The sequence below is a fragment of the Canis lupus genome, chromosome 32 (assembly GCF_011100685.1).
Source record: "Canis lupus familiaris isolate Mischka breed German Shepherd chromosome 32, alternate assembly UU_Cfam_GSD_1.0, whole genome shotgun sequence".
NCBI classification, from domain to species: Eukaryota; Metazoa; Chordata; class Mammalia; order Carnivora; family Canidae; genus Canis; species Canis lupus.
The window spans coordinates 1,046,395-1,074,185 of record NC_049253.1 but is presented as its reverse complement, the minus strand read 5'-3'; the positions used below and the strand labels follow the sequence as shown (position 1 = coordinate 1,074,185).

Genomic DNA, 27,791 nt, shown 5'->3' with positions numbered 1-27,791 from the left:
ATGGGCAAAAAATAAATAAACAGAAATCTCACAGAGGAAGACATAGACATGGCCAAAAAGCACATGAGGAAATACTTTGCATCACTTGCCATCAGGGGAATATAAATCAAAACCACAATGAGATACCACCTCACACCAGTGAGAATTGGTAAAATTAACAAGGCATGAAACCACAAATTTTGGAGAGGATGTGGAGAAAAGGGAACCCTCCTGCACTGTTGGTGGGAATATGAACTGGTTCAGCCACTCTGGAAAACTGTGTGGAGGTTCCTCAAGTTAAAAATAGATCTTCCCTATGACCCAGCAATTGCACTGCTGGGGAGTTACCCCAAAGATACAGATGCAATGAAATGCCGGGACACCTGCACCCCATGTTTATAGCAGCAATGTCCACAATAGCCAAACTGTGGAAAGAACCTCGGTGTCCATCAAAAGATGAATGCATAAAGAAGTTGTGGTCTATGTATACAATGGAATATTACTCAGCCATTAGAAATGACAAATACCCACCATTTGCTTCGACATGGTTGGAAATGGAGGGTACTGCTGAGTGAAATAACTCAATCAGAGGACAAACATTATATGGTCTCATTCACTTGGGGAATGTAAAAAATAGTGACAGGGAATAAAGGACAAGGAGGAAAAATGAGTGGGAAGTTCAGAAAGGGAGACAGTATATGAGAGATTCCTAACTCTGGGAGACGGGCTAGGGGTGGGGGTGACTGGGTGATGGGCACTGAGGGGCCACTTGATGGGTGTTATTCTACATGTTGGCAAGTTGAACACCAATAAAAAATGAAGTTACAAAAAAACCCACAAAGTGTTTACTCTCAAATATTAAACTTGCCTCCCTGGATACATCCCCTTCTAGACAGCAGAAGTTGGCTGCTGTGCATCTGAATTCACTTTGAAGAGCATTATGACGTCACACGTTGCCATGGTGCCGAGAAATATACCTCTGCCTCTCTTCCCAACTGTCACTCTGAGCTGAGCATTTCAAAGTTGATTTTGAGGCAATTCTCAGCTCTCTACCTAGCGTCTTTGAAGATGGGCAATTGATGCTGCTGCGATGGTATGTTCCTAAGATCTACTGAATGCTCTTTGCTACCAACTGGATACTTAACTCGTTCTCAAACTATTTTTCCCATTGTTTAAAATTTCCTGTACCAACATTGTCTTGCGGAGTTATACCTACATGTGTTCTTTGTTCTAGACTTCTATTTTATTTTTGATTATTCTACCAAAAGAGCTGCATTGAATATTGCACATCTATTTTTTTAAAAATGTGTTACTTCCTATTATATCCTGCACCTATCATTTGTCAACACAAAGGTCCTCACAGAGGTAAGTATGGCCACGTGTGTTTTCAGGTTTTGCTAGGGTCTAAAATTTATATTGAAATAATTCATTTCAGAAATTAAGTGTGAATCTGGAAAGGTCGATATGGAGAATAATTGTCATTGTTTTAGCAATGCTTAAAATGACTTCCTCAATATTTTTCCCACAATGGGTATCAAGTTCCGTATTTGTGGGGGACTTGTTGCTACCCTCATCTTAATGTTGGCCCAAACTCACCCTGTGAATATGAGTGTCTATGTTTCAATTTATGTCCCAAACACACATTTCCTTTCACACTTCAGGCGTTTTCCAAAACTACTGTTTAGAGAGATATCGATTTTATACCATCCTTCATCCGACCTAACAATGATTATAATTAGTGTAAAAAGTATAGAAGAAGAAAAGAGGTAAAGGGGGTAATTCTGGGTGAAGACCTACAAGAGGTTTGTGGAAAGTAAGAAAATTATTTTAACTGAGTGGATAGAAAATGGAGAAAGATTTAGATGAGAATCTTGGGTGGAAGTTGCCCACTATCTATAATCATTTGCCTGTTGTGAAAGAATTGATCAACTGTCTTTTCCTTTTTTTTAATAATAAATTTATTTTTATTGGTGTTCAATTTGCCAACATACAGAATAACACCCAGTGCTCATCCCGTCAAGTGCCACCCTTACTGCCCGTCACCCATTCACCCCAACCCCCCACCCTCCTCCCCTTCCACCACCCCTAGTTCGTTTCCCAGAGTTAGGAGTCTTCACATTCTGTCTCCCTTTATGATATTTCCTACCCATTTCTTCTCCCTTACCTTCTATTCCCTTTCACTATTATTTATATTCCCCAAATGAATGAAACCATATAATGTTTGTCCTCCTCCGATTGACTTATTTCACTCAGCATAATACCCTCCAGTTCCATCCACATTGAAGCAAATGATGGGTATATGTCATTTCTAAGGTTGAGTTATATTCCATTGTATATATAAACGACATCTTCTTTATCCATTCATCTTTTGATGGACACCGAGGCTCCTTCCACAGTTTGGCTATTGTGGACATTGCACTATAAACATTGGGGTGCAGGTGTCCCAGCATTTCATTGCATCTGTATCTTTGGGGTAACTCCTAAGCAGGGCAATTGCTGGGTCAAAGGGCAGGTCTATTTTTAACTCTGATCCTCCCAATAGATGCAGAGAAAGCATTTGACAAAATACAGCATCCTTTCCTAATCTAAACTCTTCAGAGTGTAGGGATAGAGGTAATAGTCCTCAACATCTTAAAAGCCATCCACGAAAACCCCACAGCAAATATAATTCTCAATGGGGAAGCACTAGTAGCCTTTCCCCTAAGATCAGGAACAAGACAGGGCTATCCACTCTCACCACTGCTATTCAACATAGTACTAGAAGTCCTAGCCTCTGCAATAAGACAACAGAAAGACATTAAAGGCATTCAAATTGGAAAAGAAGTCAAACTCTCCCTCTTTGCCGATGACATGATACTCTACATAGAAAACCCAAAAGACTCCACCCCAAGATTGCTAGAACTCAGGGATCCCTGGGTGCCGCAGTGGTTTGGCGCCTGCCTTTGGCCCAGGGCGCGATCCCGGAGATCCGGGATCGAATCCCACACGTCGGGCTCCCGGTGCATGGAGCCTGCTTCTCCCTCTGCCTGTGTCTCTGCCTCTCTCTCTCTCACTGTGTGCTTATCATGAATAAAAAAAAAAAAAAGATTGCTAGAACTCATAGAGCAATTTGGCAGTGTGGCAGGATACAAAATCAATGCCCAGAAGTCAGTGTCATTTCTATACACTAACAATGAGACTGAAGAAAGAGAAAGTAAGGAGTCAATCCCATTTACAATTGCACCCAAAAGAATAAGATACCTAGGAATAAAGCTAACTAAAGAGGTAAAGGATCTATACCATAAAAACCATAGAACACTTCTGAAAGAAATTGAGGAAGACACAAAGAGATGGAAAAATATTCTATGCTCATGGATTGGAAGAATTAATATTGTGAAAATGTCAATGTCCCCAGAGTAATTTACACGTTTAATGCAACCCCTATCAAAATACCACAGACTTTCTTCAGAGAGAACAAATTATTTTAAGATTTGTATGGAATCGGAAAAGACCCCGAATAGCCAGGGGGATTTTAAAAAAGAAAACCAGAGCTGGGGGCATCACAATGCCAGATTTCAGGTTATACTACAAAGCTGTAGTCATCAAGACAATGTGGTACTGGCACAAAAACAGACACATAGATCAATGTAACAGAATAGAGAATCCAGAAGTGGACCCTCAACTTTATGGTCAACTGCCTTTTCCTAAGACTGATTGCTTGCATAAGATCTCTGCGGAAACTATTTAAGAAGCTTATAATTTTGCTGAATTCAGAATTTTTTTAAAAATGTAATTAAAGAATGATCTTCCTAGATATTCATTGCTTTGTTTTTAAATAGATCAATAAGTTCCCTTTCAGTGATGTGTCAGGGCAGTTTTCCATATTTGGTACTTCCTTCAGAAATATCTCCTATTAAAAACAAACAAAAAAACAAAAAAAAAACAAAAAAAAAACAAAAAAAACAAAAAAAGAAATATCTCCTATTGAAGAGCAGGAAAAGGCTGTTAGGAAAATTTGAGGAACATTTGCCTTAACTTGTTGAAAAATTTGGGTAATAACATAAGCGTTCTTTAAGATCCTACCATATCTGCATTAGTATGGTAGTGCCCTCTAGGGGTGGTGAAATTCCTAGACTTGTGAATCTTGCAGCTCCTAATTTACATGAAAGAATCATTATGTACCAAAGGGAAGGGACTGGATAGCTCTCCTTGCTATAGTGTCTATTTGCACCAAGGGAACTCACAGGATTTTGAGTGTTTTCTCTATCTTAATGGATGGATGAAAATAATTTCCCTTCTTTAAATAGGTTATGTCTAGAATAATGAAATTATTTAGCAAAACTGTAATTTCCTTTGAATCTGTATAATTCTTTCTCATAAGTTTTGGAGCAAATATGTGGATCCTTTTTGTTGTGTGTGTGTGTGTGTGTGTGTGTTCTCTGTACAAAGTGGAAGACCATCCACTTATTGTTATTGTATATGAAAGGAATTACAAGAACACCTGTGTGGCTCAGTGGTTGAGTATCTGCCTTTGGTTCAGTTCATGATCAAGGTGACATCAGGCTCTCTACAGGGACCTGGCCCCTCCTTTTGCCAATGTTTCTTCCTCTCTCCCTCTCTCTCTAAAGGATAAATAAAAAATCTTTAAAAATTAAAAAGAACCAAATGACTTTAGATTATTTAAGTCTTGATTAGGCACAGGGGAAAACCGAAGGGGTCTTCAGTGAACTCCTATGTCATGATTGTCCAAGAATACCATTGTAATCTTCTGGAGAGAGGGAAATGGATTGACCCTCTGATCCAGAGGCACACTGAGAAAGGAGACCAACTATTCGGTAGAGCACAGTGGGTAGCTTTGGAAGAATTGATAATAGTTCAGCTTTTGGGCGAGGTCCTAGCAAAAAGAAAAAAAATCAATTTTGTTGATGACCCTGAAGTCCTGAATAAATCAGTATATTTCTTCATTTGGTGCCTTTCCTGGCAGTACAAGGATGGTACTAGCACAAATGGAGGGTATATGAAGACTTATTTAAAAGGCTTTTAATTAGAAGATTGATCCTTGGTGATCCCTGGGTGGCTCAGTGGTTTAGTGCCTTCCTTTTGCCTGGGGTATGATGCTGGAATCCCGGGATCGAGTCCTGTGTTGGGCTCCTGGCATGGGGCCTTCTTCTTCCTCTGCCTGCTTCTCCCTCTACCTCTGTCTCTGCTTCTTTCTCTCTCTCTCATGAATATATGAATAAAAAATCTTAAAAAAGAACTACATATTTAAAAAAAAAACTTTGATCCTTACTTTCCACCTCCTAAATTATTAAATTTTAGGTTACAGTTTGTTGGTTCCCTCTCCTCATTTCTAGGTTGTGCTCTATTTCTTTTACCTATGTCAATGGGATTTGTAGCCTGTGAATGTCAAGTACACAAAATTCTTGTGGAAGGTATGTTTACCTCCAATGGAGTAGGCAAAATTATATCCAGAGCAGATATATCTCAGTTATGAATAGACCCATGGGTCTTCAAGTCATTGTCATTGTGTATACATTAAATATTACAATTAAAATTTCAAAGTCTCTCCCAAGTAAATCTGCAGGGCTGGAATCATATAGAAGCAAATATTAGTGTTTTCACTTAAGGGGCCACAGGTTGTGATGACCTTAAGTGGGGAGTCAAGGAAACTTTGTGTGATACTTGATACCTACAGCATACAAGATATATCTCCTCCAAGGATGAGCAGGAGCACGGGTAGCATTTAAGAAACAAGTAGGAGGGGATCCCTGGGTGGCGCAGCGGTTTGGCGCCTGCCTTTGGCCCAGGGCGCGATCCTGGAGACCCGGGATCGAATCCCACATCGGGCTCCTGGTACATGGAGCCTGCTTCTCCCTCTGCCTGTGTCTCTGCCTCTCTCTCTCTCTCTCTGTATGACTATCATAAATAAATAATAATTAAAAAAAAAAGAATAAGTGGTAATGTTAGAGGCCTAGCAGGTGAGCTAGTTCTTTAAAAAAAAAAAAAAGAAAGAAACAAGTAGGAGCACCAGGGTGTACCAGGAATTAATGAGAATGTTCGTTTATATTTCTAGATAATTCATCTTAAATCCATAAGCCTACAGAGGTACCTGAGTGCTTCCTCTTTCCTTGCAACATCTTCAGTTATTTTAACTGGAGAGCTTTACTAGGTCTTTGTCTTTTTTTGTCCTGAAGACATATTTTTTCCACCATGTTGATTTGTTTACACTGTTTACAGATGACTTGGGTACTTCATTAAGGTATGTTACACCAAGGTGTGTCTCTACAGGCCCTTCCACTGCTCCTCTTATCTCCTTTTTGTAATAAAGCCCTTTGCAAAAGACCTACCAGTGTGTTGTGGTACACTTAAGGACTTCATGTCCCTTTTCATGTATGTTTTTGAGTGAGGTCTCCAATTTTGAGTTTAGCTTGTTTGACAGCAGGAGATGAAAGAGTTACTATTTCAACAGCATCTCTTTCAACTAATGAATGAAATGGAAAGTTATTTCCTACTCTGGATGGAACTTTTAATTGCCTGATTATTTAATTAGTTTGCTTTGTATTTATTTCATTAATGGTAGTGTCTTTTCAGAATATCTCCATCTGTAGGGAAAAAAAGGTGGTTTTAGAATATAATGGTGGAGGTTATAACAAATTCTGACCCCTTCCTCTATGTCTTCTTCCTTCTTTATATAAGAACCTAATTTTGTTTTAAGAAAGCGATGTGGTCACCTAAAATATCGACCGACACATGAGTACATTTTCTAAGGACCATGGTTAATTTAGTCTTTTGATGATGCCAAGAGTGAATACTTTGCTTGGGTTTGCTCTCTGCATAAACATGTCCCTATATGATGGGCACATCTATTCCTAATTGTTTGTGGGCCCAACACAGGACTCGATCCCAGAACCTGAGTTTATGTACTGAGACAGAGACAGATGCTTAATTTCCTGAAACAGCCAAGCTTCCAGGAAGGGTCCTGCACAAAGGACTTAGTCCCCCTCTAGTGTGGGGCCTACAGAAGGATGAGTAGTCTGTAGAGAGTGGATCTGAGGGAGCATGGAGGGAGCAGGAAAGGGGACCACTCAGAGCTAGTGCAACCAAAGCCTACTGCCTGTCAGGCCTTATCCCCAGGTACTCACACTGTTACTGAGACCCACAGTCAGTGAACTTTGTGTGGCTTAGATGTCATCCATTAAGCCCCCCGTCAAAAGCCTAAATAACCACTTTCTTTGTGAATTCATAATATGTGCTCATCAAGGTTTGGTCGATTGACAGAAATACAACTTAATATCAGTAAGGTCTGCTATTTGACAGTGGTTTGGAATGTCATGGATTCTGAGTCAATTTGGGAGATGGGCAGACCACTCACTGGTCACTGAGGGTGGTCAGCTGGTCCCTGGGAGAACTCTAAGTGACACAGCTGGTAGTGTGAAATCTAGGTTAGAAAGCCACAGTTGGGCTTCTCTGGCCTTTCTTTTTTTTAATTTCTTTGAGTTTTTTTATTTATGTTTATTTATTTATGATAGTCACACACACACAGAGAGAGATAGAGAGAGAGAGGCAGAGACATAGGCAGAGAGAGAAGCAGGTCCCATGCACTGGGAGCCTGACGTGGGATTTGATCCCGGGTCTCCAGGATCGTGTCCTGGGCCAAAGGCAGGTGCTAAACCACTGCGCCACCCAGGGATCCCTTCTCTGGCCTTTCTAAGAGGCTTTACTTGAGGAAGTGCACTGTGATTGGGGTCAAGGTGGGAGGTGAGAGGCTGTTAGGATTTGCTCTTTTTTTTCTCAGGGACTTCCTCTAGGTTATGGAATATCTCCCACAGTGAACCTAGTGCAGGAGGATTTGAGTAACAGACTGACAGAGATCCAGGTTCAGGGGTATTTGTTCTGAACTCGGGTGCCTAAAGGACATCTCAGGTATTATGAGAACCTTCTCCAAACTGAGACAACTCCATTCTTTTCTGGACCCGTCACTCTCACCAGTTTGATAACTCTTGGTAAGTCACCAACCATATGATATAAATGAATGTGTTGTTCCATCATTCTCTGTTGTGTCATCTACATCTGTGTAGGATTTGTCCACACAGTTATCTGCTAGAGCTCGACTTCTTCTTGACTCTAGGCTCCGTCTTTGGAAATATCACCCCAGTGACTTTCAGAAATATAATACAATTTGTTTAATCAAGGCCTCTATGTTGTCTAGAGGCCTTCCAGAACATATTTAATGTCCTATCATCCACATTTCCTCATTTGTCTGTTCCCCCAGCGACTGTTTGACTTTTTTCTTCTTTGTCTTTGGCTATTTGAGTTTCAAATGTATATTTCATCATGCAATATTTGTCTTACAGCTCCTGGCGAATTTAGCTTAACATAATGTCTTCTAGGGCCATCCATGTTGTCAACAATGTTAATATTAATATTTCCTTCCTTTGAAGGAGGGATAAGATGCCATTTCCTGGATAGACTCAATTTTCTTTATTCATCTGATCAGTGTAGACATGAATTTTTTCTATAATCTTGCCTGTTGTGATTAGTGCAGAACATGCATAGATATCTCTCTGAAGTTCAGATTTCAATCTTTGAGATATGTTTCCAAAAATTCATTATGCTGCTCTATATTGTATTTTTTAAATTTTTATTGAGGAACTTCCGTATTTGTTATAGTGAGTGCATCATTTTACATTCTCTCTTGAGACATTTAAGTGTAGAGCAATTCATGTCCTATTTAAAGCCCCAGTGAATCAGAACCTCTGAACCAGGTTGCTCTTCTAGACAAAGGATTAGGAATGCAATCAAAATTTTGAACTCTGAAAAAGTTATCAGTCATTCTGTATGGTCTTCTGACCATAGGATATTAACATGTCAGTGTACTTCATTACATTTTGCAGTCTATATTCAAGAACTCCAAAACTGATACATAGCAAGGATTGTAACTGTGTGCTTCCTCAAGTGAGCCATAACTTTCCACCGAGTGAAAGAACAAAAGACATCATAAATGGCTCAATTGAAGGTATCATGGAAATTCATTCATGGATTTAAATATAACTATTCTATGGACACCTGGTTGACTCAGTCATGTAAGTGTCCAATTCTTGATTTTCCCCTAGATCATATTCTCATGTTCATGAAAGGTAGCTTTGAGAGTAGCTGTGTGCTGCATATGGAATCTGTTTAGATTATCTTCAGATTTTCATCTCCCCCTCCAGTATTTACACTCTATCTCTCTGTAGCTCAAAAAACGGGTCAGTGTTCAGGTTTGTTCAATGTCTCAATCTTAGGAGAAATGTAATAAGCCATATTCTTTTTATTTTGCTTGTGAACATTTCAAATTAGCTAGTGAGACATTATTCTATAAGCAGAATAGTCAATTTACATTTTCTTTTTTTTTTTTTCAATTTACATTTTCTTTTTTTTTTTTTTTTTTTAAATTTTTATTTATTTATGATAGTCACAGAGAGAGAGAGAGAGAGGCAGAGACACAGGCAGAGGGAGAAGCAGGATCCATGCACCGGGAGCCCGATGTGGGATTCGATCCCGGGTCTCCAGGATCGCGCCCTGGGCCAAAGGCAGGCGCCAAACCGCTGCGCCACCCAGGGATCCCTCAATTTACATTTTCAAATCAAGTTCAGTCATTTAGACAGGATATTTTTATTTATTTATTTATTTATTTATTCATTCATTCATTCATTCATTCATTAGTTCTTTCATTCATTCTTTCATTTATTTATTATTTATGGGAGTATAAGAAAAAGGGATGGAAATAGAGAGAGAACATGAGCAGAGGGAGGGGCAGAAGGAGAAGTAGGATACCCATTAGGAGGGAGCACAACATGGATTGAATCCTGAACATGGATCATGCCCTGTCCCCCAGGCATACAATTAAGTGACTGTTTCCACTAGCACCCTATAATGGAAATGTGATTATCAATGTAATTATTTTGAATCTAATATTTGGATATTAATCTAGTATAAAACATTAGAAAATGTAAGTCTCTTATTGTTTTTAATCAATAGATGGTATTACCTAGATTAAAACTGATCTTTACTACTCTGAAAGACTTTAGGAAGCCAGAAGAAACATACTGCTTGAGATAGTGGCGCCCAAAGTAAGTGAAAGGATACCTGGAGGAAGGTTTTTTCCTGAAGGATGTGTCTCTTCAGTCCACTCAGGATGGTGACTACAACATTCCTCAACCAAGTAGGGGAAAGTGTTGTTGAGGGAAAGTATCCCATCACACACTTTATAACCAGCTTCGTGGTCACCAATGGCAAACATCCTCTCAAATAAGGTAATGGTTGGCAAGAAGCAACCACTCAGCACTCTTCCCAGGAGGCAGATGGTGTATTTTATCTCACATGGAAAATGTCTGATTTTTATCAGAATTTGTGTGAAAAGAAATCAAGAAAGTGACATTCGATCTTTGGTCAAAGATAGTCAAGCTCACTTTGATAATACTTATTTGATCTTCTGCGATGTTCTTGAAGAACTCTCTCATTAAAAGGGATCATTTGGGTGCTTCTAGAAGGACAGAGAGTACCCCTCAGCATGTTGGTCGTACCGCTCAAGTATAACTCAGGTAGGGGTGCCTGAGTTGGTAAGTCAGTTAAGTTTCTGCTTTGGTCAGGTCAGGGATTCTGGGACCTGAATCAAGCCTAGCATGGTTCTCCTTTACAAGTGAGGGGTTTGTTTTTCTATGTCCAACTACCTCTCACTTCTCATGCTCACTTCAACACCACATGGGCAGTGATATTAAAATGGATGGCCTTCAAAGAAAGAACAGGTTGCAGCCATGAAAAAGCATGAGCTATTCTTGGGAGATAGATCTTTCCAGTTCAGTGAAGGAACAACATGAAATTCTTAACTCAGGAAGGAAAAACCTCACGTGAGATAAAGGTCTCCAACAACACTGTTTATAATCTCCTCTTCCAACACCCCATGAAAATGGCCCGTACACCTAAAAAACACACTGTTCCTTGTCATATTTGAATTCACTCCAAAGAGGAAAAAAGTCCCATTTGTACTTCAGAATAGCCAAGCATTCCATAGAAGAAATTGGAGATTCCTTCACTGACTTCTTGTGGAAAACCTCCTGCATCACACCCTTGGTAAGATTTAGGAGGACACAGAGTAACTGTCAATGCATTGGGTGTGGAGCTCAGGAATTGCTGAGAGATTACTGTTTATATGGATACAGGGCAAGACTGTAGTGTAGTCAGTGATTAATAAGCATCATATGAGGGTCTGGGGGGGCCATCCTCCTTGGTGGATGAGGAAAAGCCCTTAGCTCAGGCCAAGGTCCAGTGTCCTGGAATCCATCCCCTATTTGGGGCCTTGTTCAGCTTTAAATATGCTTCTCCCTTTGCCTCTTCTCTTTTCTTGTGTTCTCTCAAATAAATAAACAAAATCTTCAAAAAAAGTCAAAGACAACTTCAAGTAGCCTGACATACTCAATGCATGAATGGAACTGATCTGCACATCGATTCCAATGAGAAGTTCCCATCACTCATGCAGCTAGTTGTGAAACCCAACTAAAAGCTCCTACCTTCTGGACATCTGGCAAAATCAATTCTGACATTGTAGATCCACATATACTCTTCGGTATTTTGTAAGTTTTTTCACTTGATTTTACCCATAATCTTCATAGGTGTGTTTCAGTGCTAGCAATTACTCTCTTTTTTCTATTTAATCTAGTCTATTATATTTAGTTGCTAATCAGGTTTTTAAAAAATATTTTATTTATTTATTCACAAGAGAAACAGAGGCTGAGACATAGGCAGAGGGAGAAGCAGGCTCCACACAGTGAGCCCAATGCAGGACTCGATCCCAGGACCCTGGGGGTCACAACCTGGGCTGAAGGCAGACGCTCAACCACTGAGCCACCCAGGCATCCAGGTGCTCAATATTGTTTTTCTTTTTGTACCAGTTCACCTACTGATGGATATAAGAGTTTCAGCCATTTTTCCCTGCAGGGAGCCTGATGTGGGACTCCATTGTAGGCCCACGAGACCATGACCTGGGCCAAAGGCAGATGCTCAAACACTGAGCCACCCAGATGACACCACTATTAAGTTTTGATGAAAATATTCCATCCAGGAGAGATTTAAATATGGGAAGTATACCATTTGCCAATAGCAATAGCTGTGAAACAGAGTGGGAGGGACAGGTTTCCCATTTTCCATGAAGAAGTCACAGAGTTCAAAATACTGCATAGGGAATATGATCAGTGGAATTGTAATAGTGCTCTATGCGGATACATGGTATCTACACTAGTTGTGACACTGTATTAACTATATAAGTATCGAAATCCTATATGGTATACCTGAAACTAATGTGACCTTGTGTGCCATCTCTATTTCAATTAAAAAACAGTAATAATTTGGCCACCAGACTGGTTCCTTTGGTTGGGCATCTACTTTGGGCTCATATCATGATCATTGGATACATAATATGCATTTTTAAGAACATGCACAAATGCATAACATGAAGCAGACACTATTCAAGACATTTCATAATCTGGAGGGCTGCCTGAGCCAACAGTAAGGTTCACATCCTAACTCAGTCATCAACCTCCTGGTGTCAATCTCCAATCCAAAACACAAAGGAGTTGCCCCCAAGTCAAAATCTGGAATACGGTCTGTAGCCCAACTCTGGTTATCCTCCCCCAGCATTCATAACACCAGCTGTCTCACATGGAGCCTTCCTGGGCACCAGTTGGCCATCCTCATTTACAAGTGAACACTGGGGCAGCCCTTGGTTCAGGGTGCACAGCATGATATCCGGGACCTTTGGAATACCTCAGGTGTTCAGGGACCTCTCTCAACAGGGATCCAACTCAGACCCTGTCCTAGACCCCTTGCTCATTATATTGTAACTCTTGGCAATTCATCAACACCATGCTTTCAGCTCTCAATGAATGTGTTGTTCTGTATTTGTATATTGTCTCACCTAAAGGAAGGTATCTCCCCACACATACTGGTGCTAGCGATTTTCTTGTCCTTTTTTGACAGTAAGTGCATTTGATATAATCTCATCTCTTCATGATTTTCAAGCATATAATGCAGTGTTGTTTATCACAGGCCCTTGATTGCAGATAGAATTCCAGAACATACCGAATTCTTTTTTTTATTTTTTTAAATAATAAATTTATTTTTAATTGGTGTTCAATTTGCCAACATACAGAATAACACCCAGTGCTCATCCCATCAAGTGCCCACCTCAGTGCCCAAATTCGTATCATTGAAGCTTGGAACACTACTTGCAACATTTCCCTTTGTCTTTCCTTCTAGCTCCTACTCTGTTCTCTGATGCTGTTTATTGACTTTGAGGTTCCCCATGTAAGTGCCATCATGCATTATTTGTGTTACACTGCCTGCTAATTTCTCTTAACATAATGGCCTCCATATGCATGCATGTCATCACAATTGTTGAAATTTCCTTCCTCTCAATGTGGGATAATATTTCATTGTAGGGATACACTAATTTTTTATCCTTTTGTTCCTCGATGGACATGAAGTCATTTCTTTTTTCTTGGGTGTTGTAAGTGGTGTTGCAGAACATGTGCAGATACCTCTGTGAAATGCATATTTAATTTCTTTGTGACCCATTTGTCAAAACTCAGATGGCTAGATTATATGACACATCTTTTTAAATACTGGGGGAGGGGCTCTCAGTGTTGTTTTTCATTGTAACTTTATCACTTTATATTTGTGGTTGGCTACTTTAAGAATACTGCAACTCCAAGGACTTTGTACAGACCACTCTGAGTCAGGTGGTTCTGCAAGAGAATGATGTGTAATGGGATCAAAAGTTTGAACTCTGATAATGTTATCATTTTGGATTGTCCTCTAATATAAAGATGTCAACAGCTCTTTCTTTACTTATCCATTTCCCAAGATGTACAATTAAAAACCCAAAACAAAAACTATTTGTGAAATCAACTGGGTACAACTGGCCTGAAAAGTGGGGAAAAAATTTCATGTTTGCAGAAAGTGAAAAATTCACTCATCAAAGTAGTCAATGGAAGGTACAATAAAAATTCTTTCATTAAAGTGACTCAAGAAATATTGTTCTAGGGGCTGCTGGGTGTTTCTGTCAGCTAAGTTTCTGCCTCCTGGTTTCAGCTCTGATCATGACCTCAAGGTCATCAGATTCACCCATTTTCAGTATGGAACCTATTTAGTATTCTTTCTTGCATTCCCTCTGCCCTTCTGCACCTTAGACTTTCTCTTTTGCTCTCTCTGAAAAAAAAATAAGTATTCAATTTTGCTCAGGGTGCGATACTAAAGACAAATATACTAAGCCATATTCTTTATGTTTCATGTATGAAAATCTTAATTTAAATGGTCATGCATTAGTTTATTGCCAAAATAGTAAAACCCATTGAGAAATCTAATTTGACTAGATTAAATTGCAGCTTTTGAGAAGCTAACATTTGTATATATTAGTTCATGTTAAATATTAGCAAATAAAACTTTATTATGTTTTAATAAATAGACCTTACATTAGAATTAGTCTGATGTCACAATGCAGCATATAATATGAAATTTTTCCTATCACCATATCCTTTGACACACTAGTCCTACAAACATTCACACCTACATCAGTGTGGAACATTCATCACAAAGCACAATTCGATGTAGGCATACTATTATCATTGCTGTTCATCACAGATATTAAAAACTGCTCTGTGTTATGCTTTAGTGTGTATTTTGACATATGCATAATATTTTGTATCCCAGGATACTGGGATCATGACCTGAGCCAAATGGAGATACTCAACCCATGGAACCACTATTGTGATAACATTATTACTGCTTTTACATTTGGGTCAAGATAACCCTCATGGTTATACTAGTTTAAGGTGTACCACACATGACTGACACATGTTTATTGAAACTACACTCACCTCAAGCATATATACCATGTGTCCCCATGGAACACTATTACCATTCCGATAGTCATATTCTCTATGCTGTACCTTTCATCCTGTGATTTTTTAAATGCATGTCGAAGCCTGTCCCCTCCTCTCCTTTTCACAATTATGGCTATTTGTAAAGGGTATATATTCTGTATTTAAATCTTTTCCATAGTGGATGATTTTTTCAACATCAGATTTGTGAATAAATACAATAGAGTACTAGACTCACTAGAACAAAAGACCACAATTGCCTAATATTGAAAAAGTACACCAAAATATGGTTGAAATTAATTGAAAACCATACAAATAAGATGAATGCATGGATCTACAGAGGCAGAAATGATTTTGGAAGACGTCAATAAATTATGAATATTTAGCTGGGCTTCACCACAAGTGCTATGAATGAAGGGAACCTATCTTTGAATTCGATGTGTACATCAGTTCTATTTTACATTGTTTATTTCATGTTACTTAAAGTTGTCCTTGTCTTTTTTAAAGTTTTTATTTATTTGAGAGAGACAGACAATAAGAGAGAGCATATGCAAGGGGAGGGTAGAGGGAGAGAGAGAAGCACAACCCCGCTGAGTGGGGTGCCCAAAGAGGAGAGGGATCCCAGGCCCTGGGTCCTTGGCCTGAGCTGAAGGTTTTTCCCCATCCACCAATGAGGATGGCCTAGCAGTAGCTTTATGCTTATTACCCAGTCATTACCATCTAGTCATCCCCTGGATCCATATAAACATTGATCTTACAAATATCTGAGGACCACCACCAATGCACTGACAGTTATTCTGTGTTCTCCTGAATGTTGCCAAGGCTGTGGTGCTGCATTTTGTCCACCAAAACTCAGTGAATGACTCTCTACCCTCTTGTATGATAAGCCTGCCCCATTTGGTGTGAATTAAAAATGCTGGTCTCTTGGTTTTCCTCTTTTCAACGTGAATACACATGTAATAAGAAAAAGTGAAAAAAAGGTGTATTTTTCGGGGTAAGGGCCATTTTGATGGGGTGTTGTAAGGAGAGGAGGTTAAATGTGCAGTAGGGGGACATTTTCACAGAAGCACTTTCTCTGCCTTGAATTCTGTAGTTGGAATTGCTGTTTCAGTCAACTTGAGATATCTATCCCCTGGAAAATATCATGCTTTCTCCATAGGTGCAATGTGTGATTCCTTTGGGGGCCTTTGACACTACTATATTTGCTCATTTTGTGTTCACTACTTATCAGGATAACCAATGACAAAGTACACACATAAACCGACAGCCATCTTATCCTCTTTTGTGTAAATGCAGGACATCTCAGAAACCACCCAAACTGGTATGTATTCTGGAACCAGTCTCTTGCTTGGGAAAGTCTCTAAGTAGTAAGGCAGATGTTTGTTGTACTCATTCTGGGAAGATGCCCAGCTTCCATGGTCCTGAGGCTTGGGAGTGTGTGAGATAGGCAGCTTTTCCAGGTGAGAAAATAGGTCCATGTTTCTACACTCCTAGGAAGCCAATGTATTCTCTGTGTAGAGTGGTTATGAGTGCAACAGGCTTGTCGGTGGTGACTTGTTGACTCTATGTAGTGTGTGAGAGTGTGACTGTGAGTTTGTGTATGTGACAGAGAGAGAGACGCAGAGAAAGACAGAGGAGATTGAGAGAGAGAGATAGAGAGAGAAAAGAAAGATAGATAAAGACAGGGAAATACAGGGAAAGGGAAAAGAAGAGGTAAAGAGTGAGGTAGATTCTCCAGCAGATATGTCTTAATGAATCCACACGAGGGACACAGTAAACATTTTCAAAAAAACCAAACCAAAACAAAACAAAACAAAAAATGCCATTACACAGAACCTTTTAGAGTCCTAAGATCATGGGTGACCCAACAGTGCAGATCATCCCATGCTTCATCACCAAATGCCTTCGTATTCACTAGGTCTCCATTGATATGAGTAGTATTCCCAAATCACTATTTCTCTTTCTTCAAGCTCTAATTTATGTATTTGATATAAAGAGACCAGAAGAGAGTGAGAGGTGCAGAGGGGGAGAGAAACATGCCCTTTACTGAGCAGGGAGCCCCACACTAGTCTTGATTTCAGGACACAGAGAGCCTCACCTGAACTGAAGGTACACTCAGGCACCTGTACCTGAGTTATTCTTGAGTGGCAATGAAATGTCCTGACAGGTACTCTGTGTCCTTCTAGATGCACCCTATGATCCTTTGGTTATTACACTCTTCCAGGTGATCAGAGCGAAAGTGAAAATTAATGATGTCAAGGCGAGCTTGAGTATCTTTCACTGAGGAACAAATGTCACTTTCATGGTTGATTATCACAAAAATTCCAATGAGAATCAGACAGTGTTCATTTGAGGTGAAATAAACAATCTTCCTGCTGGTAAGAGAGTTGAGTGGTTGCCTCTTGCAAAACATTACCTTATTTGAGAGTATGTTTAATGCTGGCAACATCAAAGCTGGAAATAAACAGCACGATAGGGTACTTTGCCTCAAAAACAGTTTCTCCTGCTTGATTCAGATTTGTTGGAATCGCCATCCTGAATGGACTGGAGAGACACATCCTTCAGGAAAAGAAGCATCTTCTTCCAGGCATCCTGTCATTTATTTGGGCACCAATATCTCAAACATGATGTTCCTTCTGGTTTTCTTAAGTCATTGAGACCTTTATAATCAGTGCAGACAGACACCATAATGGGATCTGAGCTTCATGGTGTCCTCTCTTCTGTACATGCAGGTAGACTCACAAACTTGTGAAAGTGGTACATATTCTGGAACCAGGTTCTTCCTGTCTTTAGTCAGGAGCAACAGTCTGATTCTTGGTTCTCACTGGAATGAGGATCACAGGTGTAGAGACCAAACAATACAAAAAAATGAGTAGGAGACATCACAGTGGGTGACAAAGCATGAGAGACTCCTACGCTGGGAAATGAAGGGGGGGTGGTAGAAGGGGAGTTGGATGGTAAAATTTGGTGACTGGGCAATAGGCACAGAGGGGGGCACTTGACAGTATGAGCACTGGGGGCTATACTATATGTGAATATTACAAAATCAAAAAAATTTTCAAAAAATTAACCACCAGAAAACCAGTCTTCCAGGTGGAGACCCATGTTCATGTTTTATTGTTAATTTATTTTTAATGGTGTTTAATTTGCCAACATATAAAATAACACCCAGTGCTCATCCCATCAAGGGCCACTCTCAGTTCCTGTCACTCAGTCACCCTACCCCACACAAACCTCCCTTTCTACGACCCCTTGATCATTCCCAGAGTTAGGAGTTTCATGTTCTGTCTCACTTGCTGATACTTCCCACTCATTTCTTGTCCACTATTCAACATAGTACTACAAGTCCCAGTAATCAGACAACAAAAAAGGGATACCTGGGTAGTGCAGTGGTTTAGCATCTACCTTTGGCCCAGGGCGTGATCCTGGAGACCCGGGATTGAATCCCATGTCAGGCTCCTGGTGCATGGAGCCTGCTTCTCCCACTGCCTGTGTCTCTGCCTCTCTCTCTCTCTCTCTTTCTCTGTGACTATCATAAATAAATAAAAAATTAAAAAATAAAAGGCATTCAAATTGGCAAAAAAGAAGTCAAACTCTCCCTCTTTGCAGATGACATTATACTCTACATAGAAAACCCAACAGACTCCACCCCAAGATTTTGAGAACTCATAGAACAATTTGGCAATGTGGCAGGATTCAAAATCAATGCCCAGAAGTCAGGGGCATTTCTATACACTAACAATGAGGCTGAAAAGAGAAATTAAGGAGTCAATGCGATTTACAATTGCACCCAAAAGCTTAAGATACCTGGGAATCAACCTAACCAAAGAGGTACAGGATCTCTACCCTAAAAACTACAGAATACTTCTGAAAGAAATTGAGGAAGACACAAAGAGATGGAAAAGTATTCCATGCTCATGGATTGGAAGAAGTAATATGTGAAAATGTCAATGTTACACAGGGCAATTTACACGTTTAATGCAATCCCTATCAAAATACCATGGACTTTCTTCAGAGAGTTGGAAAAAAATTATCTTCACATTTGTGTGGAATTAGAAAAGACCCCAAATAGCCACAGGAATATTAAAAAGGAAAACCAGAGCTGGGGCATCACAATTCCAGATTTCTGGTTGTACTACAAAGCTATGGTCATCAAGACAGTGTGATACTGACACAAAAACAGACACATAGATCAATGGAACAGAATAGAGAATTCAGAAGTGGACCCTCAACTTTATGGTCAACTAATATTAGACAAAGGAGGAACCCTATTCACTGGAAAAAAGTCTCTTCAGTAAATGGTGCTGGCATAATTGGACATCCACATGTAGAAGAATGAAACTAGAACATTCTCTTACACCATACACAAAGATAAACTCAAAATGGATGAGAGATCTAAATGTGAGACAAGATTCCATCAAAATCCTAGAGGAGAACACAGGCAACACCCTTTTTGAACTTGGCCACAGTAACTTCTTGCAAGTTACATCCATGAAGGCAGGAGAAACAAAATAAAAAATGAACTTTTGGGACTTCATCAAAATAAGAAGCATTTGCACAGAAAAAAAAAAAAAGTCCACAACACTAAAAGACAACCTACAGAATGGGAGAATATATTTGTCGATGACATGTCAGATAAAGGGCTAGTATCCAAGATCTATAAAGAACTTATTAAACTCAACAGCAAAGAAACAATCCAATCATGAAATGGGCAAAAGACATGAACAGAAATCTCACAGAGGAAGACATAGACATGGCTAACAAGCATATGAGAAAATGCTCCAAATCACTTGCCATCAGGGAAATACAAATCAAAAGCACAATGAGATACCACCTTACACCTTAAGAATGGGGAAAATAAGGTAGGAAACAACAAACGTTGACGAGGATGTGGAGAAAGGGGACATCCCTGTCTTGTTCCTGATCTTAGGGAAAGTCTCCCTGTGTTTCCCCATTGAGAATGATGTTTCCTGTGGGCTTTTTGTGGATTCCTTTTAAGATGCTAAGGAATGTTCCCTCTATCCCTACCCTCTGAAGAGTTTTGATCAGGAATGACTGCTGTATTTTGTCAAATGCTTTCTCTGCATCTATTGAGAGGATCCTACGGTTCTTGTTTTTTTCTCTCGCTGATATGATGAATCACATTGATTATTTTACAAGGGTTGGACCAGCCTTGCATCCCGGGGATAAATCCCACTTGGTCATGGTGAATAATCTTCTTAATGTATTGTTGGATCCTATGGGCTAGTATCTTGTTGAGAATTTTTGCATCCATGTTCATCAGAGATATTGGTCTATAATTCTCTTTTTTGGTGGGGTCTTTGTCTGATTTTTGGAATTAAGGTGATGCTGGCCTCAGAATGTGTTTGGAAGTATTCAATTTCTTTCTATTTTTCCCAAGAGCTTTAATAGAATAGGTATGGTTTCTTCTTTAAACGTTTGATAGAATTACCCAGGGAAGCCATCGGGCCCAGGAATTTTGTGTCTTGGAAGGTTTTTGATGACTGCTTCAATTTCTTCCCTGGTTATTGGCCTGTTCAGGTTTTCTATTTCTTCTTGTTCCAGTTTTAGTAGTTTGCGGTTTTCCAGAAATGCGTCCATTTCTTCTAGATTACCTAATTTATTGGCGTATAGCTGCTCATAATATGTTTTTTAGAATAGTTTGTATTATCTTCGTTTTGGTAGGGTTCTCTCCTTTATCTTTCATGATTTTATTAATTTGAGTCTTTTCTCTCTTCTTTTTAATAAGGCTGGCTAATGGTTTATCTATCTTATTAATTCTTTCAAAGAACCAAGCCCTGGTTTTGTTGATCTGTTCCACAGTTATTCTGGTCATAATTTCATTGAATTCTGCTCAAATCTTTATTAAGTATCTTCTGTTTGGTGTAGAATCTATTTGCTGTTTTTGCTACAGCTCTTTGGGGCATGTTAGCTTTTGTATTTGAGTCCTTTCCGGTTTTTGGATGGATGCTAGTATTGCAATGTATTATCCCTTCAGGACTGCTTTCACTGTATCCCCAAGAGTTTGAATGGTTGTATCGTCATTCTCATTAGTTTCCATGAATCTTTTATTTATATTTTATTTAATTATTTTTTTGTTTTTAGTTTTTTTGTAAAATTATTTTTATTGGTGTTCAATTGGACAACATATAGAATAACACCCCGCGCTCATCCCATCAAGTGCCTCTCTAAGTGCCCATCACCCAGTCAGCCCCACGCCCCACCCACCACCTCTTCCCCCACCCCTAGTTTGTTTCCTAGTCAGGAGTCTCTCATGTTCTGCATCCCTGTCTGATATTTCCTACTCATTTTTTTCTCCTTTCCCCTTTATTCCCTGTCACTATTTTTATATTCCCCAAATGAATGAGACCATATAATGTTTGTCCTTCTCTGATTGACTTATTTCATTCAGCATAATACCCTCCAGTTCCATCCACTTCGAAGCAAGTCGTGGGTATTTGTCATTTCTAGTGGCTGAGTAATATTCCATTGTATACATAAACCACATCTTTTTTTTTTTTTTATCCATTCACCTTTTGGTGGACATCAAGGCTCCTTCCACAATTTGGCTACAGTGGACATTGCTGCTATGAACATAGGGGTGCAGGTGTCCCAGGGTTTCACTTCATCTGGATCTTTGGGGTAACTCCCAGAAGTGCAATTGCTGGGTCATAGGGAAGATCTATTTTTAACTAATTGAGGAACCTCCACACAGTTTTCCAGAGTTGCTACACCAGTTTACATTCCCAGCAAAAGTTCAAGGAGTTTTCCTTTCTCCACATCATCTCCAACATTTTTTGTTTCCTGCCTTATTTTCCCCATTCTTATGGTGTTAGTTTGTATCTCTTGTGGTTTTGATTTGTATTTTCCTGATGGCAAGGGATGCATAAAATCCTGATGTTTATAGCAGCAATATGCACAGTAGCTAAACTAATGGAAGGAGCCATGAATCTTTTTAATTTTTCCCTAATTTCCTGGTTGACCTTTTCTTCATTTAGTAGGATGGTCCTTAACCTCCACATGTTTGAAATCCTTCCAACTTCTTCTGTGACTTAGTTCTAATTTCAAAGCATTATGTTCTGAAAATAAGCAGGGGACAATCGCATTCTTTTGGTATCCGTTCAGACCTGATTTGTGACCCAATATGTGGTCTGTTCTGGAGAAAGTTCCTTGTACACTTGAGAAGAAGTTCTATTCAATTGCCTTTGGATGTAAGGTTCTGTAAATATCTGTGAAATCCAGCTGGTACAGTGTATCAGTTAAGGCTCTTGTTTCTTTGGAGATGTTGTGCTTAGAAAACCTCTCAATTGTAGAAAGTGCTACATCGAAGTCACCAAGTAGAAGTGTATTATTATCTAAGTATGTTTTAACGTTGGTTATTAATTGATTGATATACTTGACAGCTCCCACATTCAGGGCATATATATTGATGATTGTTAAGTTCTCTTCTGGGATAGATCCTTTAAGTATGGCATAGTGTCCCTCTTCAACTCTCAATACAGACTTTGGGATAAACTTTAGCTTATTTGATATAAGGATGTCTACCCCTGCTTTATTTAGAGGATCATTTGAATGGTAAATGGTTCTCCAACCCTTAATTTTCAATCTGTAGGTGTCCTTATGTCTAAAATGAGTCTCTTGTAGATAGAAAATAGATGGGTCCTGCTTTTTTATCCAGTCTGAAACCCTGCACCTTTTGATGCTTTCATTAAGCCCATTCATGTTCAGAGTTACTATTGAAAGATATGAGTTTAGTGTCATCATGATACCTATTTAGCCCCTGTTTTTGTGGATTGTTCCATTGGAGTTCCTCTTAAAGAGGAATTTTAAGAGTCCCCCTTAAAATTTCTTGCAGAGCTGGTTGGGAGGTCACATATTCTTTCAGTTCCTGCTTATCCTGGAAGCTCTTTATCTCTCCCCTATTCTGAATGAGAGCCTTGCTGGTAAAGTACTCTTGGCTGCATGCTCTTCTCATTGAGGATTCTCAATATATCCTGCCAGCCATTTCTGGCATTCCAGATCTCTGTGGAGAGATCGGCTGTTAATCTAATATTTCTCCCCGTAAAAGTTAGATGTTTCTCATCTCTTGCTCCTTTAAGGATCTTCTCTTTATCTTTGAATTTGCAAGCTTCACTACTAAATGTCAAGGTGTTAAGTGGTTTATATTGATTTTAGGAGGGGATCTCTCTATTTCCTGGATCTGAATGGCTGTTTTCCTTCCCAGATTAGGAAAGTTTTCAGCTGTGATTTGTTCAAATATATATATTCTGGACCTCTGTCCCTTGGGAACCCCAATTATAGGTAGATTTTTCTTCCTCAGGCTGTCATTTATTTCCCTTAATCTATCCTCATGATCTTTTAATTGTTTGTCTCTTTCTTACTCAGTTTCCCTCTTTGCCATCAACTTGTCTTCTATGTCACTCATTCCTTCTTCCACCTCGTTAATTCTGGTCATTAGGACCTCTAGTTTGGATTGCATCTCATTTAATTGATTTTTAACTTCTGCCTGATTAGATCTAAATTCTGCAGTCATGATTCTCTTGAGTCCTTTATGCTTTTTTTAGAGCCACCAGTAGCTTTATAATTGTGCTTCTGAATTGGCTTTCTGACATTCAATTGTAATCCAAATTTTGTAATTCTGTGGGAGAAAGAACTGTTTCTGATTCTTTCTTTTGAGGTGGTTTTTTCCTTCTAGTATTTTGCTCAGTGCAGAGTGGCCAAAAACAGGTTGTATTGGGAAAAGGAGAAATAGAGAGAAGAGAAACAAAAGAAAAAGAAAAAAAAGAAGAAGGAAAAAAGAGAAGTAAAGAAAAAAATGGCTGCTCTGGTGGCTCAGTGGTTTAGTGCCTGCCTTTGGCCCAGGGTGTGATCCTGGAGACCTGGGATCGTGTCCCACATTAGCCTCCCTGCATGGAGCCTGTTGCTCCCTCTGCCTGTATCTCTGCCTCTCTCTCTCTCTCTCTCTCTCTCTCTATTTCTCTCTCCCTCTCTGTATGTCTCATAAATAAATACCTTAAAAAAAGAAAAGTAAAAAAGGGGGGAAGCAAACAGAAATCAGTAAACAAGGGGGAATATCCTCTGATTCTATATACTGTAAATCCCTCGACATACCCTGGAACTTTCCATGTTGCTTAGTCAATAATTTGTTTTTCTCCTGTCGTCTAGCTGGTCTTCTGGGGGAGTGTCCTGATGTGGACATCCTCAGGTGTGAGCACTTGGGGAGTTACTCAGCCTCTTCCTGGTGCAAGGCTCAGTGAATGTTGTTTAATCTGTTTATCCTGTGAGGCCATGGTGATGCACAGTGGGGGTTGATTATCCTGTGAGACCCCAACAGGATCAACAAGAGTGGCAGCCAGTTTTTTAGCCCTGGAGTCAGCTCCTGCTGTAACTATCAGAGCTCTCAGTCTCTAGGGGCCTGGATGCTATGAGTGTGGGGCCGCTGATCTGCACACCTCAGCACTGCACAGTGGCAGGAAGGTCCTTGCTGTCCTGTGCCCTCCCAGCCTCTGCCTGTCCCAGGGGGAGCACCGGATCTTGGGCTGTGTCCCCCAGGCCCTGGGCTCCTGGACTTGCATTCCCAGTCACGCAGTTCTGCCTGTGCAGAGCTTCTGCCAGAGCTGCCCCTGAGCTCTTCAGGGGCCCAGCAAGGTGCAGGCTGCAGCCCTTTAGGGAGCTTAGCCCCAGGGTTGGCGGGCTCTCCCCCAGGTGCAGTTGCTCTGTTAGTGTCCCTGGGAGCCTGATGGCATCCCCACCCCTCCTGGGATTCTGCTCCAACTTCCTGTGAGCTCCTTTCTGTCCCGGAAGTTTGGTGAAGCTCCTGCTCCTCTTGGATGGGGCTTTCCTGTCCTGGGGGCACTGGCCATGTGGCCTTAGCCCAGTTCCTTATGGGACCCCTCCCCTTGGATACCTTTAGTTTTTTTATTTCTTTTTTCCTCTCATCTTCCTACCTTGATAGAAGCGTAAACTCTTCTCACTGTAGCAATCCAGCTGTTCTCTCTTTAAATCTCAGGCCGAATTTATAGGTTTTCAGGATGATTTGAAATTTATCTAGATAATTTGGTGGGACAGCTGACTTGGCAACTGTACTCTTCTGCCATCTTGCCCCACCTCCCCATGTTCATGTTTTAAAAAAAAATCATATAGCATTCAGGTAAGGAGTTTGTGTCCATGGAGGTAAGAGGAAGTGGAGGGTTAAGGACTCCAGTGCTGAGTGAGATCAGCCGAGGGATGGAGGCCAATTCCAGAGTCAAGGTGCTCTGTGCCACTCCCCTTTATGGTCCACAGGACAGCATTTGATGGTTTCCCTGAAATGGTCACAGATTACTCAGGTCCAAACTCTATCTGTATTCTCATACTCAAGGTGACAGGAACACTGATTCTGAGACTCACTGCAAAGTCATCAGCAAAACTTCCTCATTTCTTGTCCTCACACTTTTTAGCTCTGAGCAGCCCTTTTTTCAAACCCTAGGCAGGGATCCAGGTGTAGGTTGGAAAAATTCCCTGCTCAGCTTCTCTGGGGTGTTGGGTCCCACACTAAACTATGTTTCTACCCAGGCTGTAGCCTACATCCGAAGGAAAGGGAGACCTCCTGAAGAGGAAATGTGTCCACTCTCTGCCTCATTTATCTGAATACAACCAGCACAGGTAGGATCATAGTCTTCTCCTCTGCCTAGAAGTAGCCCCAGTTGGGATTCCTCTAGTATGCAAATGTGAACCTTCCTTTCTGAGTGTTGCCAGGACCTCACATAGTGCATCCCTCTGGATAGGAACCCACAGACAAATGGAAATGAACACTCATATCAGGCCAGCAAAATCCACTGCAGAAATCCCCAGGGAAGGCTGGTAACAGCTTCCTCATTTTTGATCCTAGACCTGAGCTTTCCAAGGAGGTAGGTAATAGCCAGACGTGCCTGCATATGTTCACATTACTTTAAGTCAGTGAAGTTACACATTCGATCCTTCATCATACATCCACATTCCTGGTACCCAGTAGATTATATTTAAATCACAGATCATGTCCATCATCATCGATGGCTCTCCTGGGCAGCTGTTCTGAGTCTGACACAGGGGCTGCTCACAGACACCCTCTAACCTAGTGTGTGTCCATCACCCATCACAGGCGAATCCCAGGTGGATCAGTGTCCAAGTGACAGCCTTCGTGATCTTTTGGAAATGAAATGCCAGGAGAAGGGGGTATTTTCTCTTAAGGAAGGTTTGCAACTGTGGTCAATGTCTAGTTGAAGGACTCTAACTCCCAAAGCCCAGGTAAGGTCTGAGGATCTCAAGGAAGAACAGGTGTTGACAGTGATTCACAACGTGGCCTCAGCTGGAGTAGCAGGAACATGGGGCCCCACTCTATAATCATCTCCTCTCCAAGCTTGTGTCTCTAAGGATTGGATATCGAGAACACAATTACTGAAGATGAAGAATACTTAGGTAAAGAACTACAATGAGGTGGGAATCAATGGAGAGGGTCTTGGGAGCAGATGGATTACACATGTTATTTTTAGACTGAGGGTGGGCGGGATTATGTCAAAAAGATTAAGGAATGGAATTGTTCATTATTTAGACTATAACCTATTTAAAGAGGGGAAATATTTTCATCTCTCCATTTAAAGAGGAAAAACATTCAGAATCCTGTGAGTTCCCTGGATGTAAGTAGACACTAGCAAGGATGGTTATCCATTCCATTTCCTTCAGTAATACAGGTTCTTTCACTGTAAATTAGGAGCTGGAGGATCCATGAGTCTAGGAATTTCAGCACCCAGATTAGAGCTCACTACTTTACTACATGGAGAGATGGTAACATCCCTAAGTAATCACCACCAATGTAAGGCAATGTTTCCTCAAATTTTCCTATTAGCCTTGTCCTGCTCTTCAACTGGAGATTTTTATGAAGGAAGACAAATGTGAAAAAATGCCGTGAAGCACCGCTGAAACGGACCTTATCAGGTCTATGTAAAAAGAGCAAATTAAACTCTAGGAGGTTCAAACTTTAACCAACTTAAAAAAATTCAGAATTGGACAGAATAAGAAAGCTACTTAAACTGACTCCTCAGACATCTCCTGGAAGAAGTCAGTTATTGGAAAAAGGTATGGACCCAAGACTTTCACCACAGGCAAACGATGATAGATAATGGGCAGCTTCCACCCAAGATAATGGGACAAGATTATCATCTAATTCATTTCTATTTTATATTAGCTCAGTTAAAATAATTCTTCTCACTTTCCACAGACCCCTTGTGGCCTTACAGCCAGAATGACCCTTTTCTTCTTTTCATACTTGCTATACTATTTATAATCATTGTTAGGTCAGAACATAGCCATGCAGGTGCCATGACTACCTGTTTTTCTGCCTATGCCATGCATCACGGAAGTTCATGGTAAATCCCTCTGGAAAATGTGGATTTCATCCAATGAAATGAATCACCAAGGCTGGAATTTCCAACTTATTAGTGAATTTCCATATGAGACCACTTTTGTTTGTTCAGACACAGGACTCAGAGAAATTACTATTCATGCGAAAGATTAGGAAATTGTTCCCATGGGTGGAAATTGCAGAAATCAGGATGCCGAGAAAAACAGCAACCTGTCATTTTGGCAAATGTTACTGGTCACGTCCCAGATGGAATACCAATCAGTCAAATCCTATTAGGATGAAGAGTGGTGGATGGTCACATACCCTAGATTTCCTGTTGGCTGGATGTGGGGACATCAGTGTCATTGTTAACAACTTCTGTACTTGGACCAATAAAGTCAAGAAGGCTGAACAAGCTGTGAAGTGCATAATGGAAGAATCTGTCTAGCTTTCAGTTTGATTCTTATGGCTTCCAGGATTTGTTCTTTTTATCTGGCTTGGGCAAATGGGGTTCCTCAATTGAGGTACTTTTTTTTAGGTACCTTAACTTGTTCTTTGTT

General features: G+C 40.2%; 1 long non-coding RNA gene across 1 annotated transcript; it reads left to right on the top strand.

Moving 5' to 3' along the window:
- Window positions 1-964: 964 nt before the first annotated feature.
- Window positions 965-27,791, top strand: LOC111093663. The gene is made up of 4 exons (XR_005382508.1): window positions 965-1,072; window positions 25,428-25,517; window positions 25,993-26,309; window positions 26,737-27,791. It is a non-coding gene; the product is annotated as an uncharacterized LOC111093663 (long non-coding RNA).